The sequence below is a fragment of the Euprymna scolopes genome, chromosome 33, assembly GCF_053919585.1.
Source record: "Euprymna scolopes isolate OS-2025 chromosome 33, ASM5391958v1, whole genome shotgun sequence".
In the NCBI taxonomy this organism is placed as follows: domain Eukaryota; kingdom Metazoa; phylum Mollusca; class Cephalopoda; order Sepiida; family Sepiolidae; genus Euprymna; species Euprymna scolopes.
The window spans coordinates 1897501-1919457 of NC_136514.1; the positions used below are offsets into that span (position 1 = coordinate 1897501).

General features: G+C 31.0%; 1 protein-coding gene across 1 annotated transcript in view; it reads left to right on the forward strand.

Annotated features, from left to right (window-relative positions):
* Positions 1-3767: 3767 nt before the first annotated feature.
* The window catches only part of LOC145258089 (synaptotagmin-15-like), a 906872-nt gene continuing 888682 nt past the window's right edge, over positions 3768-21957 (forward strand). The window contains exon 1 of the mRNA XM_080115819.1: positions 3768-4254. The gene's annotated coding sequence lies outside the window, so the exon portion shown is untranslated. The remainder of the gene's footprint in view (positions 4255-21957) is intronic.

Consider the following 21957-nt stretch of genomic DNA (forward strand, 5'->3'; position numbering starts at 1 on the left):
ACCAGATAAATATTCACTTTCAGATTGGAACTATTATTGAGTACCCTAGTTCTTTCAGTTCCTTCCAGAGTCATCTGCAGGATGTTGTTATTAAGTAAAGAACATGCTTTGTTTTTACCTGTCAAAAGAATCATGTGATTGATTGAAGTATTAACAGAGTATTATTATCAGTATTATTGACATTAATATTAAATTATTTTTTACTAGCCTTTTAATGAATCGAAATATTTTTTGCTTATATTTGCTTATTATTATATATTATATTTTGTTTCCGACTTATACATAGGCTTCAGTAGTACAACTCTCTCGAAACGTCTCATCGTGCATCTATATGGCATGGGAGAAATAGCCAAACACCTAAATTCCTTGCTCTAAACTTCGAAAAGAACTCGTTTAAAATAGAGCTATAATAGAATATAAAATAACATATTAAGACTACAAGTATTGGAAATCATACATAAAAAACAAAGACACATAAAAAAACAGTCAAGATAATAAAAATAAGTTAGATAGACACACAGCTGTTTGGAAAAGAAAATCCCTCGCCCCCCCCCTCGCCAATCTTTCACGAGAAACATCCGTCTGGCTGAAACTACTGTCAATAATTTTCCCCACTCTTTATCTGTGCCTAAATCCAAACGTAGATTTCATGAGCAAAGCTTCTTTCTTAGAACTGCACGCCAGTGAAACTCTCTGCCGCTTGCCTGTTTCCCACCTGACTACAACTTGGACGTCTTCAAGTCCAACATAAACAAACTCCTGACAAACCGCCCCCTTAAGTAAGACACTCTATCAAAACCCCCAATACTAATGATTACTACAATACTATCTCATTGATTACTGTACACGCAATAACCCTTATCCCTGAGTGGCCTTCGGGCCTTGATAAGTGGTGACCCACATGTAAAAAAAAAAAAACTTATATAGGGAAAACATTTAAAAAGCACAGATAGACACATAGGTGCTACAGGGCTAATGAAGAAGAACCTGAAGTCCTACCTAACTAATATACCTGGTGAACCAAGTGCAAAAGAGATCCAGACAATTGCACTTAAGGGAACAGCGAGGATACTAAAAAGAGCTCTCGCTTGGTTTCAATAAAAAAGCGGGGCAATGCTGGCAGCTGGTTTGGCTGCCCCATACCCAGCATTACAAACTTCAAAGAAAGAAAAAAAACACACACACACATATAGAAAAATAATAACTGGAAACAGACGGATAACCAAAGAGATAGATACCCTCCCCCCCCAAAAAAAAAAGTGAGATAGACTTGTTTTTAAATAGAGACTTTAGTCTTTGGAGCTAGGAGAAATGCGTAGTATCTGTTAAATCCTACATCTCATTTTTTTTTATACTAACGTTTATCTCTAACAAGGCATATCGCCATGCGGAAATATTAACAAGATGTTGGTTTACGTGACTTTTCAACTTCTGATTATCAGTAAAGACAAGAAAGCATGTAGCAGGAAGAGAATTCCAAAGTCGAGCTATTCGAGAGAAGAAACAATTAGATTAGTAAACTTTCTGGCATTTAGGAACCTCAACAGTAAAGGGGTGAGATTTTGTTGCTAAGCGGGTTTGTCGGCAATATGTACGTCGAGGGGGCACAAGTGCAACGAGTTCATCAGAGCACATTCCATTAAAATATTTGTAAAACAGGCACAGGGAATAATTTGCAATAGATGAACGTCCATAAATGAAAACCTCGATCGTCCTATTGTCAAAGAAGAATCTATTTATATTTAGTATACGTCCAGTAATACCGTACGATTTAATTTTCATTAGCAGCCCCTGGGGTCAGACTTTGCTAAAGGCCATGAATATATCAAAGGCTGCAGTCCTGGCTTCGCCCCCTTATCCAGTAATGTTATATGCGTTCAGAGATGAGTGTTAAAATATCTGCAGTAAAAAAACATTACCTAAATCCATACTGTTTACCAGAGAGAAAGTTTGCTTTTGCGAGGTGGTGGATTAGTGCTTCATTAATTAAGGTCTTAAAGATTTTAGCGAAAAGTTGGGGGAGACTTTCACCAGAATTCTTGTACACTGGTACTAAAGGGGCCATCTTCCAGCATTTAGGAAAGCAAGATTCAGCAATTGTAGAGCTTAGAAGGTATGAAGGGAGGCTAGCTCAGCTGAGTATTTCTTAATTAGTATAGCAAGGATGAGATCAGGCCCACACGTATTGGAAGTGTCTAAGCTTTTTATGATATCTCGGACATGAGCAGGAGTGATTTTTCATCATCTAGTGTGGCTTCAGTTCGCGTAGGGACATTTGGGAGGGAGTTGTTTGTTGGCTCCAAAGTGGAGTTGCAGGCGAATCGCCGGGCAAGCAGACTCGCCTTGTCGGTTTCCCTTTATTCACTACACTATTATAGATTTCCAAGAAATCACAAGTTCCTATCTTTTGTGATTTTATGCGTTCCCTAATTATTTAAGCCTGCTTTCTTTTGGCTGTCGCTATTTCTCTCTTACAATGATTTCTAGCATCTACGAATTTTTGCCCATTTGTCTTTTCTGTCTTCGTTATCTTCATTTGGTAATGGAGAAATCGTTATAAATGGAAACATTTTAATATTGATAAAAATCCAATGTTAAATATTCTGTGACATTAAAAACCGCAGTTGTGTCTAACACTACCCTCTGCTATTAGAGAGTATGGACACAAAAATACAACAGTCTGAAAGAGAAAGTGATATATATATATATATATATATATATATATCCCTTTCTATCTCTCTCTCTCTCTCTCTCTCTCTCTCTTTATATATATATATATATATAATATAAAGCTGAACGTCTGTGTGTGTGTCTGGTCACGAATAGGCACCTATATGGTAGACTATTATAGAAAACAGATCACATATAATGATAGATGTATCGAGACACAGGAATGGGTATGTTTGATCTGGAATAACGATGATTCGTTAACATTGTGGGGTCTGCGTACGCGCCTGGTCCACAAAGTATGGAAATTAAAAATTTAAAAATTTAAAAAAAAATCGTTTACAAGTGTTTTTTATATAGATGTACATAATAATATTTTGATAAGTATGTTAAATATGAATGGTATAATAAAATTGTGAGGTCTGCATTCGCGCCTGGCCTGCAAAGAATGGAAATACGCACGAAATTTAATAAAGACTTTTCATATCAATCTGCGTAAGTATACTTTGATAATTATGTATCAGTTTGAAGAAATGAGAAAGAGATAGGGAAAGAGAGAGAGAGAGAGAGAGAGAGAGAGAGAGAGACCGGGGGGGGGGGAGGAAAAGAGAAGAATAGAGAGAAAAAGTGAAAGCTTGTGGTATAAATGACAACCAGGGGCACATAAAATACAAAAGAGGAGAAAATGAAATGGATAGATAAATAGAGAGAGAAAAGGAGGGAGAAATTCCTTTCTGTACAAAAAACAAAAAAAGAGAAAGCCAGTGATAAAAATGAGAGAGACGACCATGGGATAGATAGATAGATAGATAGATAGATAGATAGATAGAGAGTGATAGAGAAAAAGAAGGAAAGAAAGGAAGAGAAAAAGAAAGAGAAATCCTTTTTTATAGGAAAAGAAAGTAACTATGGTATAACTGGAAAATACAAACAGTCATAAACAAAACAAAAGTGAAAGTGAAGTGGTGCAAATGACAACATATTTATAAAGTAAAACAATAAAACTTAAAATTAAACCAACAACTGACAATTTATAAAATAAAACAATAAGAAAACGTTTTTTTTTCAACCGGATAAAAACCCGCGAAAATAACGGAAGTGATGCAAACGCATGCGCACACACGCTCGCGCAGGCGAACACACGGCGGCGCATTCGACAAAAATTGATTCTCTCCGCTCCTATCGTCGAATATCGACAATACCAGTTTTGTTGTCACGGAGCCCGCGTTTCGCTGCTGCGTTTTGCTTGCGAACTTCGCGAAGACGGCGCACTTGTGCTTTCTATATCAGTTCAGCGGAGAAAAAGAAAAGGAAAAAAAAAGGCAAGAAAGTCGCATCGTTTGTTTTAATTATATTTAACGACATTTGATCATAGTTAAAAATGTCTTCTGCCTCCATATAACAGAATATAAGTGTATACATATATGTATAAAGGAAAAAAATACACAACACCCAGCGTGTTAAATACGAGCGACAACAACAACAACAACAACAACAACAACAACAACCATATGCATAACTTTCAGTTAAACTCTATTCGTTTGAACTTACCATTTCTGCACTGAAGAATTAGAATTCATAACAAAGGTATTTGCTCTTGCACTCAATTATCTTTAACACTCTCACACACACACGCACTATATATATATATATATATATATATATATATATATATATGGTGTGTATGTGTTAATTTTTCAATTTTGTTTAATTTCATCATTTCAACATTATATAAATAATGTTGAAATGATGACATATATATATATATATATATATATATATATATAAATATTTATATATATAATAATATAATATTTTATGTATTACGCTGTGTTTAATTTTTGATGATATTGTTTGCGCGGCTAATAAATGTGCGATTATTAATTTCGATGGGTAAAATATAAATAAAAATATAAATAAAAATATGGGCGACGTCTCATGAACGAATATCAATTCCCACTTTATGGCTTTCTTTGCTTACAACCAGTCCCGTGGACCAAAGAAATGTTTGTTTAGTAATATAATCCACGCAAACGATATACTGCCAAAAGGGAATATTCAAACATATACGTAATTTGCGTATAGTGCGTATTTATATCTGATGCATATATTTTTCTGTTATATATATATATATATATATATATATATATATATATATGTACATGTTTATATCTACTTACATACATACATACATACATACATACATACATACATATACATCCAAATTAAATGAAATACTGAAATGCCGTAAGATCACAGGTTGTATTATATTGTAAACATAAAGTCCAAATAAATATTAGTATCACTATTTATAAGACGATCCCAACTAGATACACGATGCTCAATATGCGAGACAAAGCAATAATATAATTACAACAAAAATTTTTGTTTGACATAGGAGTAGAAATTCTTTTTAGGGTTTCCATCTAAAATCCATAGATTAAGGAAACAAACTTTATATATATATATATATATATATATATATATATATATATATATATATATATATATATATATATACTATCAGGTCTACTCGATGTTGTCTGTAGTCAGAGGAAACAAAACTAGGAGAGATCAAAAAATAAAATCTACATCTCTATCTATTTCACTCTTTCTCTTGTCTTTCATTATTTCCCCCTTCACTGTTTTCTTTCACATCCTTCCCCCCCCACTTTTCCTTCATCTTCGCTCAGCCTATTCCTCTCTCTTGTGTTAATGTATTGAAAATAATACTAAGGTAAGTCATTCGGCCGAGCTTTTAATTTTAAAGTTATTGCTCCCGGACAAGATCAACCTTCTTCCCCACTTATCTGTTCAAAAATTATAAGCAAAACTTTGTTCGTGTATAACTTATTTCCAGACAACGCTGAGTTTCTTATCTTTCTGCCTCAGCTTAATATTATTATAAAATCTCTATTTATTTTCATGTATTCTTGGGAAATGATGTGTTTCTTATCTCCCCCTTCATCGTAAAGCATATACCGCGTTGTCGAGCTTTACTTAGGATACTGAGCACTTTGACTCCAGATCAATGAAAAGTCTCTTTCCTAGTATACAATAGCATAAGAAAATATGGTAAAAATCTTTTCTCCTGACAATATCTTATATTTACGATCGCTCTATGTATGATGTTGATGACTTCTCAGACAACGTCGCATAAACACACCTGCTCCATCTATGATATTGAGCACTTTGGTAAGCTTATACCACTTACCAAATATAATGCTGTATTATTACTGATATAACTCTCGAGCAAAACCGAATTAACAAAAGCTAGACCAGTTCTTACCTCGAGACAAAGCTCGGTTAAAATAGACCTGTTTTATTTAGACTCTTGAGAACTTTTGGATTTCTATATACAACTTACTAAATGTAAAACTACAATTTTAAATTTGTTGCATTGTTTAGAACGCTATTGACCCGACCCAAGTAAAATTTCGGAGGACTCCAGAGCACTACAGAAACTTTATGAGGTTCTTGACCCCCTCTTGTTCATAGACCGAAGAAACGTTAAATAATTTGAGAATAAAATGCAGAAAGAATAAATTAAAATTACTCTGTTTTCTCTTCAAATTATAGATGAAAAGAATTCCCGCGCGAAATGTACTCCATAGCGGCCCTAAAGATCGCACGACACGATTCGGAAATTCTTCTGTTATCTTAGCTGGTAAATTCTATATGCACTTTAAACTTTTATTTACGATCTACAAACTTTTATTCTATACTGCATACACACACATATGCACAAACATTGAATTTTATATGTGTAGATATATGTGGTCACCCACAACCAGGGACGGGCAGTATTACCGTAAAAAACCTCTTCAGTGAAGTTACACTAGAATTCGAGCAAAGTTGTAGTCGAAGCTAGAATAATTTAGTTGACTGTAACCAATATATATATATATATATATATATATATATATATATATATATATATATATATATATAACTACTTCATTTACTCACATAAAATTAATATACGAAAGTATAGATTTATGCGTAAACTTTAAGTATTTACTTCAAAAGTGCTCAATACGTAGGTAGAGCTAGTTAGTAATTTATAAAATATATATGGCGATTAAGCTTAATCGCCATATATATTTTATAAATTACTATATATATATATATATATATATATATATATATATATATGGCGATTAAGCTTAATCGCCATATATATTTTATAAATTACTATATATATATATATATATATATATATATATATATATAGTAATTTATAAAATATATATGGCGATTAAGCTTAATCGCCATATATATTTTATAAATTACTAACTAACCCAACGACGGGTACTTTTGCTAGTATGTATATATATATATATATATATATATATATATATATATATATATATATATATATATACTAGCAAAAGTACCCGTCGTTGACTGGGTTCAAAAACAGCCTACAGAAATGATAGGTTATGATCAGGAAGGGTTGTAAAGAGATAGCTTCGAATTCGGGGGTATGAAAACAAAAAAAAAAAAAAAAAAAATTGATGAAAGTAAAAATGAAATAGATAAACCCCATAATTTATTATACCATAACTGTTCACATTGAAACACTTATCACAATATTCTCGGGATGTATATTAAAAAAAAACTTGTTAAGCTTTGTGACATATTTCCATTCTATGGAGGCCAGGTGCGAACGAACACCCAATAATTTTATTATACCATATTTCTTCAAACTGAAACATAACTATCAAAGTATACTTACGCAGATAGATGTGAAAAGTCTTTATTAAAGTTTGTGCGTATTTCCATTCTATAGAGGCCAGGCGCGAACGGCGATCCCACAATTTTATTATACCATCGCTATTTAAGTTAAAACATACTTATCAAAGTATTATTATGTACATCTATATCAAAAACACTTGTAAACGTTTTTTTTTTTTTAATTTTTTAATTTCCATACTTTATGGACCAGGCGCGAACGCAGACCTCACAATTTTGATGAACCACTGTTCTGCAGGATCAAATATACCCATTCCTGTGTCTCGATACATCTTCTATCATTATATGTAATCAGTTTTTTAAAATAGTCAATCATATAGGAGCCTATTCACACACACACACACACACACACACACACACACACACACACACACACACACACACACACATTCAGCTTTTATATATATATATATATATATATATAATTATTATTATTTATATTTCATGTATCTATATCAAATAATATCTATCTATTTTCAGTATTACCTTCGACAGTGCTCGAAGTAAGGCTAGTCAGTACAGCTTGAAAATATATATGGCAATTAAGCTACGCAGAGTTTTCCCCGTTTCATCCCCGTGAAGATTCATTAACCTGAGGAATCTTCACGAGAATAAAAGGTGGAAAATTCTGTGTAGCTTAATTGCCATATATATACAGTTTTTTGTAATAGCAATGGGTGCCAGCGTTGCCCGGGTGTTTGGAAGTGTATGCCTTGCCCCCCCCCAAAAAAAAACAAAAAAAACCCGGTAATTTTTTAAAACTTTGACCCCTATTATGACCCCTTAATATTTATTGCTTTGGGCGCAAATCAAGTTATTAAGTTAGATCCATGTCCATGGACCCTATATCTTAAATTTCAAGTGTCTAGACCCGAAATTGTCGGAGGAGTTTGGTAGAGTTCTCAAAGGTCAAATCGTTGAACTTTGACCCCTATACAACCAAATTCTTAGCCAAAACCCGATCACATCGATTTTCCCAAATCTCAGTACCCTGTATATCAAATTTCGAGTCTGTAGACTAACATTTGACAGAGTTATTGCGTAGGGGAATGTACACAGACACACAGACACACAGACACGTTCACTTTTATAGATATACTAGCATTTCAGCCCGGCGTTGCCCGGGTGTTTGGATGTATATGCTGAGCAAAAAAAAAAAAAAAGTGGTAGTAGGAAGGCAGGCTCGAACCCGTACCACAAAGGAGGAAAAGAACGGGGTAAAACCTAACGTTTATGCTGTTACGATCACCGCTAAACCGGAAGCGACATTTTTTAAAATTAAGGCTAGATAATCTAAAGGAAAGGATAACTTTAAAAAATATCGGCGAAAAAAGTGACCCCCCCCCTGTAGAAAAGTGTCTAGTTGAAGAGGAAGATATTAATGTTTTTAGCCAATTTTTCGATATTTGTCGCATGAAAGGTCGAACTTTAGCACGCTACTGATCTTCGTAAAATCCGTCGTCTCTATTAAAAGTTTAAGGCAGACATGCAAGCATACATACATACATACACACATTTATATATTAGTAACTAAAAATTTTCGACCCTAACTGATGAAAAAGCTTGCCCTATCTCTGAATACCCTTTATGTAAAATTTCAAATATTTAGACCAGAAATTGTCTGAGTAATTTGGAAGCGACCGCAGAGCTCAATTTTTGTAAAACTTTGACCCCTATTATGGGCCCTTAAAATGTATTGTTTTGGGCTCAAATCAAGTTATTAAGTTAGATCCATGTCCAAGGAACCTCTATCTGAAATTTCAAGTGCTTAGACTGAAAATTGTTGGAGGAGTTTGGTAGAGTTCTCAAAGGTCAAATCGTTGAACTTTGTCCCCTTAATCGCCAAATTTCTGGTCAAATCTCAGTACCCTGTATATCAAATTTCGAGTCTGTAGGCTTAAAATTGACAGAGTTATTGCGTAGGGAAATATACACAGACACACAGATACACAGACACACAGACACTTTCACTTATATATATATATATATATATATATATATATATATATATATGTGTGTGTAATATACCGAGTTCGTGTAATTCAGTAAGTTTTCATATACCAATGAGTTTTAAGCCAAAAAGAGTTGACTTAAGGAGTAAGCTACAAAATTATCATATTTCATAATTGAGGATTAATATACTGACTTCAAAAAGGGTGTTGATGGCAACAAAAAGTGTATTTCATTTTACGCTACAATTGTTTCCATGTCCAGTCGAACAATTTCAAACATTATATCGTTTGAAAATTTTCCAAAACCAGCATTTCTTCAGACTTTATGAATAAACACACTTTTTACAATAGAGCATTTTTGAAGAGAAAGAAAAAAGAAAAATTCCCTTAACGGAAAAAGCACGTGAGAAACATTTACCTTTGTTGTGGTTACGGAAAACCCCATTTAAATATTAATATATCGTCTAATTTTCGTATCTTTATTTAAGAACAGAGTCATGAGAAGTTTTCATAGAAAACCCTAAGCCATTTAAACTTTTTTTTATATATCCCATTCGTTGAGTTCCTAAATTAGATCTCGTTGTTTCATTATTTCCAAATAATTTTTTTTATAAAAAGAGTTTATTTAATTTTTATTTCTATATTTATAGTATGGATGTAATAACCTTGCAATAACGTTACGGTTAATTTTATTTTCGTATTGGTGGCAAGTAATGTTTACAGATTATCGTTATTGTGGTACTTAGACTTAAGACCATTATAGATTTAAAGCTTAATTGAATATGAGAATAAATAAAAAGGCTGTATTACATATATATAAATCATTGTACAACATTTCGAGTGAGGTTTTATTATTATTTAATGTTTTAAAATTTATTGTCATTCTACTTGAATGTTTTCATATCGTTTCTAAAGACAATTATGAAGGGAGATAATTCAATTATGTTGTTAATTGCTACTAGTTAATTCTGTTTGAAATTGGGTCGATTTTTATTTCCTATAACAACTAAAGGGAGATAATTCAGGCCGTTTGATGTTTTCGGTTCATTGATTACTAGAAGGTGTCTGTGATTTAATAATTAATTTAAACAGACAGATCCAGAACATGCTACGATGGCTTATTTAACAAATTAAGGATATAAATTATGTTTTTAATCTTAAAAAATTGGTTTTTACCCATGGGTTTAACCCACATCTGTTATTAATCACTTATGTTGCTCATGTCTTATAATTCGTGTATTGTATTCTTGGGTATCTAAATAAGATAGTATATATCCTTTAATTATTATTCTGGCAGCAAAACCACCCAATAGCTACAAATGTGTTTCACTCCGATGTCTACTCCTGCATTTATTGGTAAAAACATTTAGAACAGGGAGTAAAGTAAGAAAATAAGTAAATCAGCATGAATTCTACCAACTTAAGATGTCAGATGACAAAATCACTTAAATTAATTTTCAGCCCCCAAATTGCTAATTTAATTTTTAATAAAAGATAGTTTAACTGTTAAGTTGTTTTATTGATTTGAAGAGGGTATCACTTATTTCACCGTCAATACTGCTACAACTGAATACAAAAATGCTCACCATTACGGAGAAAAATTCCATTTTTAGATGAGCTTTATACTTTATTTATATTTCTTACCCGGTTTAGAATAATAGAAACTATATTCGCATGTTGGATTTGGATACTTCATTTAGATTATAACAATTCTAGCTATTTATCCTGAGATAGAAACTAATAGGGATGGCGTAAATGATAGCAGGGGGGGTACAAGAATCAGCATTAAAATTAAAAACAAAAAGAGGAATACAACTGCATTAGGTTATTGGGTTAGGGAACATAACAGAAATAATGATAATTTTGAGTTAAAATGGTCAGTAGTAGATACGGGGGAGGAAGTACATCCCCGGGAAATCAAAAAGGCGGAATCTATGTTTATTGAAAGCCTTCTACATTATGAATTCCAAAGGGGAAATTTTGAATAAAAAACTTGATACCATACAAGGATGTCTTCATAGAAATAGATTTCTGCTATCACGCCTTAAATGTAACTGAAGTATAACCCTTTTTACAACAATAAGGATCATCGGATGCCAGGATTAAATGTTAATGTAGAGTTAAATAGCTAGAATATGATAGTTTCCTTTAGTCTTGACAGACTATAGGTACCCACTGTACATGGAACTTTTGCGATAAGAGTAGCGCAATCTCCAACCACACCTTTCCTAAGTCGGCGTCGTTAAATACCAGTGGCAAGTGGGGCTTCAAGACGACTGGAAACAGTGCCGAGATAAGCGGAGAGCACATACAGCGCCTAGGATTCCTCAAATCGTCACCCATGTGGAACTAGCCAAGCTCAACGTTGCTTAACTTTCGTGATCTGACGAGAACCGGGGTTTGAACGTGATTATGCCGTTATATGCACGCATATATACTATATATATATATATATATATATATATATATATATATATATATATATATATTTGTGTGTGTGTGTGCACGTGTGTGTGTGCGTATTATTTAGTAAATTATTATACACATTTGTTAGAAAATCTTTCTCTTACGTATTGTATACACTTCTAAATAGAACTGTGATAATCGAAAAGTATATTCTCTGAGTTGGAACTTAAATAGGAAAGGACTTCGCTGAATATCTATCTATCTATCTATCTATCTATCTATCTATCTGTATATAAACCCTTTTCATAAGTTAATTACTGGGCTTAAATGATATCACCTGCAATTTGCCAGTGTAATGCAACATTTATTATGAATAAATCAATAGATAATTGAAAATTTTCATCAATGTTTATATAATCATTTTTGAGCACCTATCAGGTTTATTCATGGTAAGAGCAGCTGTTATATATATATATATATATATATATATATATATATATATATATATATATATACATATATATATGCACACACACATATATATATACACATATATATATATATATATATATATATATATATATATATATATATATATATATATATATATATATGTCCTTGGCCTGACGAAGCGATTCCCGTACTGGGTTTTCGCTGAAACATGTATGCATGTGTGTAGCCATTTGTTTGTAAACTAAATTCACTTATTTTGGCTCTGTCTAAACATTGAGCACTCTTTTGGTGGACACACTTACAAATAATTACTACCAATACTATATATATATATATATATATATATATATATATATATATATATATATATATATATACAGGCAAAATCCGAAGTCAGTCTATTCTTGTCGATTATTTCTCTTTTTCTATTGATTATTTAACTTCAGGAATATGGTTAACTATATATATATATATATATATATATATATATATATATATATATATATATATATATATATATTGTTAGTACGAATAGTTGAATTTAATGACTTTGTTTGATTAATGGAAATATATTAAAGGTATTTGCAGAGTCTCTTCAAAATTTCGGATATTAATCATGTAAAAATCACACTTCATTTCATTTGACGGATTGATTGTTGCTATTTTTTCTGATGAGCTAAGGGCATAATAGATTCACTGATTGATATAATAATTAAGCGATTTATTTGGACTACGAAACAGATACTGTCAAAAAATGTATAAATCTACTGAATTAAAAGAATAAATTATAAGATGGTCAACATTATGAAATTTGTGAATATAGTTTTTCATCATTTATTCTCTATATTGCTCTGTAATTATATTGAGCTTCTTTAATAAGGATCGGTATATATTATAAGAAAATATATTTCTACAGAAATATATATATATATGTGTGCATATATCAAATAGGTTTGAAGGATATGTTTAATATACATATCAATACACAAGATGTAAATAGCATTCCGAGCATATATATATATATATATATATATATATATATATATATATATATATATATATATATGTCTGTGTGTGTGTGTTTGTGTTTGTATGTGTGTACGTGTGTCTGTGTTTGTGTGTGTGTATGTAACTGATATTTTAACTTCAGGTACATTATTCACTTGAACTAACACCAAATATTTCTTCAGACGTTTTCAATGAGTGTGTAGAGCTTTTATATAAATAAACTTATAAACTTATATAAATAAACTTATATAAACATTTTTTATGTTTCGTCAGGATCCAAGTAAATCTCGCAGTCACAAAGTAAGATAACATTTTCCCAGATTGCTATCGAAAAGGCGGACAAACAGCCTCCTTTTTTCCCTTTAGATTCTTTTGGTAGGTACTAACCCTACTCATCCTGGTCGGCCGTCTGGGTCGATCGCGTACTTTTAAGGCTCACTTGAATTAGTTCACTCGCGCATCCTCCTACTTTCGAGCACCCAGAGCTTGTCCAGCTTACCACCGAAAGAGTAATTTAATCTCACATTATTTGGTGTTAGGCATTAAAGCAAATAAAAATGAAAAATGAAAAATGTTTTATTATGGTGAACTTTTTTAAGAATTATATTTATGCGAATTTTGTTAATTTTTATTTTTATTTCGGACTATTAGTCTCATCTTTATTAGTTGTTGTTTTTGGATCTTTTTATTGGTTCACAACGTTTCGGACAACTTCCTCAGGCCTTCGTCAGGTGGTAACCGCGACGGATAGGAACTTCGAATCTCCTAACTGCATTCTCAGCCATCACTGCCATCAGTAGTTGTTGTCGTCTCACCCACATTTTTGACCAATTAACCTCTGGCACGCTTTGGGTGGGATTGAAACCGCTATCTTCAGACAATGTTCATCTGGAACCGTAGAGATTCAACGTCTCTATCAACTGCGTCACGAAGGGCGAACAAGGTTGGATTCTTTGATCTTATAAATCCACGTTTATTTATTATCTGATCTTCCATAGTCGGGTCCGTACCGATTGGTATATATATTATTCCTTAATTGGAATTCATTTTTTGAGATGAGCATAATATGTTAATTTTTATTTTTATATAAAAAAAAATGAATTACAATTAAGGAATAATATATATATATTTATGCGGTCTCTATTTCTTAAACTAGCAGGGGAAAATATAACATATGCAGATTTTGTATATATTATTATAGAGACATGATTTAAAAAGAACTATATAAGTGCCATTAGCTAATATCGAAACCGAAAGCACAACTGTATCATTCAAAGCTGGTGACGTTACCACTGTATCAACGTGACACGTATATAAACTGATGAAAAATAAACTAAAACGGATGTAAAAACTTGATAACAAGTTTTTAAATCTTGATTCATTTTGGACCTCTTTAAAACTATTTTAACCGGCTAAAGACCCCTAAAAGAACGGTCCACGATAAATCCAATCATTTGAGGCCGCTGGAGCCACACTGCGACTTTTAGTTTCTGAGTAGATAGAGTTTTAAAATATGGAGACAGAGAGAAAGACAGGCAGATATAATAAGTTTTATAAATTAGATTAACGAAGCTACAATTCATTATTTAGCTCATCTATTAAATATCAATGAACCGATGAGAACAAAATAAAATCGGAAATAAAACATATACAAATATATAAATAAAATAAAACATATAAATATATAAATGAAATAAAACACTTATAAATATATAAATGAAATAAAACATATATAAATATATACATAAAATAAGACATATATAAATAAAATAAAATATATATAACAATATAAATGAAATAAAACATCCATAAATATATAAAAAAATAAAACATATAAATATATAAATAAAATAAAACATATATAAATATATAAATTAAATAAAACATATATAAATATATAAATAAAATAAAACATATATAAATATATAAATGAAATAAAACATATATAAATATATAAATGAAATAAAAGATATAAATATATAAATAAAATAAAACATATATAAATATATAAAAAAATAAAACATATAAATATATAAATAAAATAAAACATATATAAATATATAAATGAAATAAAACATATAAATATATAAATAAAATAAAACATATATAAATATAGAAATGAAATAAAACATATAAATATATAAATAAAATAAAAGATATAAATATATAAATATATAAATAAAATAAAAGATATAAATATGTAAATAAAATAAAACATATGAATATATAAATAAAATAAAACATATATAAATATAGAAATAAAATAAAACATATATAAATATATAAACAAAATAAAACATATAAATATATAAATAAAATAAAACATATATTAATACATATATATATATTAAATAACACATGTAAATATATAAATAAAATGAAAGATATAAAAATATCTACATGAAATAAAAGATATATAAATATATAAATGAAATAAAACATATATAAATATATAAATAAACATGTATAAATATATAAATAAACATATATAAATATATAAATGAAATAAAAAATATATAAATATATTAATAAACTAAAAAATATATAAATATATAAATGAAATAAAACATACATAAATATATAAATAAACTAAAAATATATAAATATATAAATGAAATAAAACATATACATATATAAATGAAATAAAATATATATGAATATATAAATGAAATAAAACATGTATCAATATATAAATAAAATAAAACATATATAAATAAAATAAAACATATATAAATATATATATTAAATAACACACATAAATATATAAAGAAAAAACATATAAATATATGAATAAAATAAAAGATATATAAATATATAAATGAAATATAACATATATAAATATATAAATAAAATAAAACATATATAAATATATAAATAAAATAAAACATGTATAAATATATAAATAATATAAAACATGTATAAATATATAAATAAAATAAAACATATATAAATATATAAATAAAATAAAACATATATAAATATATAAATAAAATAAAACATATATAAATATATAAATGAAATAAAACATATATAAATATATAAATAAAATAAAAGATATATAAATATATAAATGAAATAAAACATATATAAATATATAAATTAAATAAATATATATAAATATATAAATAAAATAAAACATATATAAATATATAAATAAAATAAAACATATATACATATATAAATAGAATAAAACATATATAAATATATAAATAAAATAAAATATATAAATATATAAATAAAATAAAACATATGAATATATAAATGAAATAGAATACAATGAATTGAATAACTAAATCAAGTAAAACTTAAAAAATATACACACGCAGACATAAGCATATATATACAAACATGCCTACCTATAAACATACATATATATCCACACACACACACATACACACACAAACATATACATACACACATACATATGTGCATGTACTTGTACATATAAATACAGTTTATGAACGTATATGTGCATATAAATACACATATACACACAGAAAACTACGACTCAATATACGTTTTCCCCAAATCAACCCACCTCCATTCTATTATTAAACATACCCCTATATCAATTGGCAATATAATTAGTATTTATTCTTTTTGATATATATATATATATATATATATATATATATATATATATATATATATATATATATATATATATATATATATATATATATATAAAGCTGAATGTGTGTGTATGTGTGTGTCTGTCTGTCTGGTCACGAATAGGCTCCTATATGGTTGACTATTTTAAAAAACTGATTTCATGTAATGATAGAAGATGTATCGAGACACAGGAATGGGTATGTTTGATCTGGCAGAACGGTGGTTCATTAAAATTGTGGGGTCTGTGTTGGCGCCGGTCCACAAAGTATGAAAAAAAAAATTTAAAATTAAAAAAAAAACGTTTACAAGTGTTTTTGATATAGATTTACATAAGAATACTTTGATAAGTATGTTTTAACTTTAATAGGGATGGTATAATAATATTGTGGGGTCTGCGCTCGCGCTTGACCTCCATAGAATGGAAATAGGCACAAACTTTAATAAAGACTTTTCATATCTATCTGCGTAAGTATACTTTGATAATTATGTTTCAGTTTGAAGACATATGGTATAATAAAATTATTGAGTGTTCGTTCGCCCCTGGCCTCCATAGAATGGAAATATGTCACAAAGTTTAACAAGTTTTTTTTAATATACATCCCGAGAATATTGTGATAAGTATTTCAATGATTGAATACTGCTGCCATATCTGGGCAGGAGCTACTACAAACAGCCTATCCTGCCTTGACAGAGTACAAAATAGACTTCGTGGCTTAGTGGGGGATGCCCTTTTCTCTACCATGCAACCTCTCTCTCACAGAAGAGACGTTGCGAGCCTATCCTTGTTTTATCGTTATTTCCATGGCAGGTGCTCGTCTGTACTCCAATCTCTGGTCCGCCTCTCGCCAATCTTTCACAAAAAACACCCGTCTAGCCGAATCCACTGTGAAAAATTTCCCCCACTCTTTATCTGTGCCTAAATCAAAACGTGGATTCCATGAACAAAGCTTCTTTCTTAGAACTGCACGCCTGTGGAACTCTGTTCCGTCCGCCTGCATCCCACCTGACTACAACTTGGATGTGTTCAAGTCCAACGTTAACAAATTCCTAATGAACCGCCCCCTTAAGTAAACACTCCATCAAATCTCCACACTAACGTAATGTACTTGCAATAACCCTTATCCCTGAGTGGCTTCCGGGCCTTGATAAGTGGTGACCACTGTGTAAAAAAAAAAACAAAAAAAAACAGGTATGGTATAATAAATTATGGGGTTTATCAATTTTATTTTTACTTTCATCATATTTTGCTTTGGTTTTGATACCCCCAAATTAAACCCAAATTTACAACCCTTCCTTTTCATAACCTATCATACTTTCATAAATCAGTCCATTTTCTGTAGGCTGTTTTTGAAGCCAGTCAACGACGGGTACTTTTGCTAGTATATATATAAAGTAGAACCTCGAAATACGGCATTAAATTGTTTCAGGATTGGGATCGTAAGGTGAAATCGGCGTATGGCGGGGTCTAAGCAAACTTTTATAAGTACATATGACAAAATTAGTTACAAAATCCAGTACAGTATACCTGCATATAATCAAATATTATAAATCAGACCATAAGGCGGGGCAAATCCCGTAACCCCGGGGCTGAAAACACATCATATTCCACATTGTAACCTAAAAAAAAATATCCTAGCACCATCATAGGCTGAGGTTCTACTGTATAAATGCACACACACACACACACACACACACACACACACACACACACACACACACATACGCACGCACACAGAGGAACATATATATATATAATTATTTCCACAACTAAACAACGTCACAGCTAACAAGGGCCATGACAGCTAACGGACCGAGAATCCAAAACTCGAGTTTCGCCCTCATTTGGGCTCATCAGTAAGACATATCCGAACTTCAAAACCCGAGCGCCTTGCATGCGAGGCGAGCATTCTACCACATAAGCAAACGCGCCATACACAAGAAAGTCTATCAACTTACACAGAGGGATTTTATTCTATGCATGTTGAATGGCTGGCATTCTAGTATCTTATTTTAGTTGTGTGTAAAAGGAAAATTAAAAACTCATGACAAAAGCTTCTCCCAACATTTCAATTACAGAATATTATTATTGACATAATAAACTAAAAAGAAATAAAATCCTTACTTTTTATTTGCGTAGAAACGATCTTGAGATATTTCTACAAAAAAGATAACATTTTAAAATTGAAGGTGAGGTATCGTTTTTCGATATCAAGTTAACGTAGAATGATAATCGGATGTTATCTCAAGTCGGAAGGTGGGATTGTCGTTTTTCATCAGTCAATTTGATTATTTATTGTTTTTAATGATGGAAAAAAATAATGCTCTTTTCAAGATTTGTATTTTTTTTACACTTTCATTTTTTTGCAGGGGTAATGCTTATATTAGCGATTACTTGACAAAAAGCAAACAAAAAGCAAACAAACAAAAGGTCAACAAACAAAAAGAAAAACAAAAAGACAAACAAAAAGACAAACAAACAAAAAGCAAGACAAAAAGCAAACAAACAAAAAGACAAACAAAAAGATAAACAAACAAAAAGCAAGACAAAAAGCAAACAAACAAAAAGACAAACAAAAAGATAAACAAACAAAAAGCAAGACAAAAAGCAAACAAACAAAAAGAAAAACAAAAAAGACAAATAAAAAGCAAACAAAACACAAATAAACAAACAAAAAACAAAGAAACATACAAAAAACAAAAAAAAAGAAAGAAACAAACAAACAAACAAAACGACAAACAAAAAACAAATAAAAGACAAACACAAATACAAAAAAGAAACAAACAAACAAAAAAGAAAGAAAGAAAGAAACAAACAAACAAACAAAAAACAAAAATACAAATACAAAGGCGATGAACGAATTTTACTAAACAACGGTTTCATCTTTTTATCAGTTTCGTTTTTACCATTCCGAAATCAAAATTCATTCAACTTCATTAAAATAGGAGACTAAAATTCTATTTAGATTAGCTAAGCAACATCGAGAAATAAAGCTCATAAATTATATTAATGTATCCAGTTCATGTGTAAAGACAAACAAATGTTCCGATGTGGATACTGCTTGCGTCTGCTTAACAACCATAATATTTCTGCACTTCTACTAATAATACGTAACATCGATCCAAACTAAATCGGTCAAGGTCGGACATGAAATTCCTTCAGTTAACCTATTTTCTAGGTAAACGCCAGTGCACGGACTCGCTAGTGCATGTATATATATATATATATATATATATATATATATATATATATATATATATATATATATATATATGTATATATATATATAAGAGCAAATAGTTAATAAAACACTTTGAAAACGAGTTAAAAACATGTTTACTCTGAAAAGGAAACACTTAATAAGTGGATGGTCCTTAATCCGCGGAGTTTCGAAGAAATACTTTCCCTCTTATCAGAGGGTAGGAATTAGCAAAATGCGCATCGGATTTTGCATACAAAAGTATTTGATGAAACTGCAAGTAAGTCAAAGATCTTACTTGATAACAAAAAGTGAAGCAGAGGGAATATGGTGAAGAAAAAGGTGATTTCACGTGAATGGATAGTCTGGTGAAAGGTAAAGTATCCAATGACGGTAAAATCCAAAAATGTAAATCCAAGAAAGTTAATTAAATTTCCATTCGCACAAGTAAAATCCAAGGGAATCACGTAATGGGAAGATGGTCCAAAATAATCCAAAAGGCCGAAATCCGTGGAATAATTTACAAATATGTACAAGGAAAAAGGGAAAAATTTCATTACTACTACTACTACTACTACTACTACTACTACTACTACTACTACTACTACTACTATATATATACATATATATACATATATATATATATATATATATATATATATATATTAGTAAGTTATTAAATATATATGGCGATTAAGCTACATGCCTGATGAATCCTAGCGTGGATGAAACGCGGAATATTCTGTGTAGCTTAATGGCCAAATATATTTTATTACTTACTACCTAGCTCTAGCTACGTATTGAGCACTGTTGAAATTCATGCTTAAAGTTTACGCATAAATTTATACTTTCGTATCTTATTTTATGTGCTTAAATGAAGTAGTCACACACACACACACACACACACACACACGCACAAATATATATATTCTGTTTTAATGTCTGCAGTATATATGTCACATGACCCCTCTCCTCCTCTTTAATTTCATAATATTTTATTTTTTAAGTAAATTAAAGTGTTTCTTTTTTCTTCATTTGAGAACTGGTTTCTTCTGTATAACGCAACCACTTATTAAGTCGCCTGACGAGGATTTCTGCTTTTAACCGAAATATTATGGCCTTCGGGACAAGATCAAAGTGTAGTATCTGTTCCGGCAGATGCTGCAAGCTATGACTAGCTATGACTAGCAAAGACCAGATGTGGGGGCAACCCCACATGCCTGACCATTAACCAGCTCCCATTTCCCACCTCTCGGGAGCTGGTCCCCTTTTCCCTTCCCCCTCCCTTCACTCCTCACATTAAAAATCGGCCTTGTGCCTAATTTGCTCGGTGGGGGAGCAAATAAATACCATCTGTTCCGGCAAATACTGCACTTGAGATAATTTGTACCAGTCAATGGAGGGGAAACCCTCTATACTGGGACAATTATTATTTTTGGTAACCAGAGTGACCCCTTTTAGGGGAGCTGGTTTTTACCTCACATTAAAAACGGCCTTGTGCCTAATTTGCTCAGTGGGGGAGCAAATAAATACCATCTGTTCCGGCAGATGCTGCACTTAAGATAATTTGTACCAGTCAATGAAGGGGAAACCCTCTATACTGGGGCAATTATTATTTTTGGTAACCAGAGTGCCCCCTTTTTGCCTACTTTTAGGGGAGCTGGTTTTTACCTCACATTAAAAACGGCCTTGTGCCTAATTTGCTCAGTGGGGGAGCAAATAAATACCATCTGTTCCGGCAGATGCTGCAAGCTATGACTAGCTATGACTAGCAAAGACCAGATGTGGGGGCAACCCCACATGCCTGACCATTAACCAGCTCCCATTTCCCACCTCTCGGGAGCTGGTCCCCTTTTTCCCTTCCCCCTCCCTTCACTCCTCACATTAAAAATCGGCCTTGTGCCTAA